Source organism: Lupinus angustifolius, chromosome LG01 (assembly GCF_001865875.1).
Source record: "Lupinus angustifolius cultivar Tanjil chromosome LG01, LupAngTanjil_v1.0, whole genome shotgun sequence".
Taxonomy (NCBI): Eukaryota; Viridiplantae; Streptophyta; class Magnoliopsida; order Fabales; family Fabaceae; genus Lupinus; species Lupinus angustifolius.
In genome coordinates this window covers 7,064,889-7,065,950 of record NC_032009.1, presented here as the reverse complement: position 1 = coordinate 7,065,950, position 1,062 = coordinate 7,064,889, and the positions used below count along the sequence as shown (strand labels likewise).

Here is a 1,062-nt window from a genome sequence, read left to right as displayed (position 1 = left end):
AAATGTTCCATCCTTCCTTTTATGAGTGGCAACGTATAAGTTTCCACGACCTGGTGGCTTCCCATTCACCATCTAAAATATAGAAAACTTAAGTCAAAGTTGAGCTTTTCTAAATAAATAAAAATTAATAAGTGCAAAGTCTAAATAAATAAAAAGTAATATGATAGTGTCGCTACCATCTCACACCTTCTTCTTGAAATAGGCTTAGAACCACCAGTATGCGGAATTACTTGCTTCTTTCGAATTTCTTTGTTTTTCCTACAAAGTTCCTATGAAAAACAATTATACATTCACACACTAATCAGATAAAAATAGCTATATAAAAAATCAAACAACCAAACTAATGTCAATTTATATACCATAGTTGATGGTCTTAGACGATAGTGAACAAAACGAGTCCATTGATCTTTGTCTATGCCAATTGGAACATTTCTTATTATTTCATCTCTAGTCTTGGTTGGATCAGAGAACTCGTTCCATAATCTTTGCCTACTTGTACTCTATTTTCTCCCAAGACTAAGTTTGCAATATCGTCTTGAAATGCGTTCACTAGTCCTAAAACAAAAGCGAGGCTTCCAAAAAGTGACATGAATATGTCAATATTAATTTTAGATATAAATATAAATAATATTAGATAAAAATTTAGACATGCATAATTGTTATACCTTTATGATTGTATCAAAGCACTCTGCAAAATAAGTAGAAGGTATACCACTACGTCCACCTGACCACTTATCATAATCTATTGGAAACAACTTACAATCATATGCCAATGTTCCTAAAAATCCAGCAAGAAGGCCTTGCGCATCACCATAAGCTGCACCTTGCTCATCAAAATCCACAATGATATAGTATTAACTATGTAAAACAATTACTTCTAAAAAAGTATGATAGTAACTATATAGTGTATTCAAGAAAGAGTAAAGTTTTCTAAACTATATCATCAAATACATGGTTTGTTGCCAATTGCACATATTCATCATTTAAAGTACAAAATTGGTCAAGGTTTTGCTCTTGATATTGCTCATTTTCATATGCATCATATTCTTCTTCTTCTCCCAT

General features: G+C 31.6%; 1 pseudogene; it reads right to left on the bottom strand.

Annotated features, from left to right (window-relative positions):
• The window catches only part of LOC109345706, a 2,432-nt pseudogene extending 1,370 nt beyond the window's left edge, over positions 1–1,062 (bottom strand).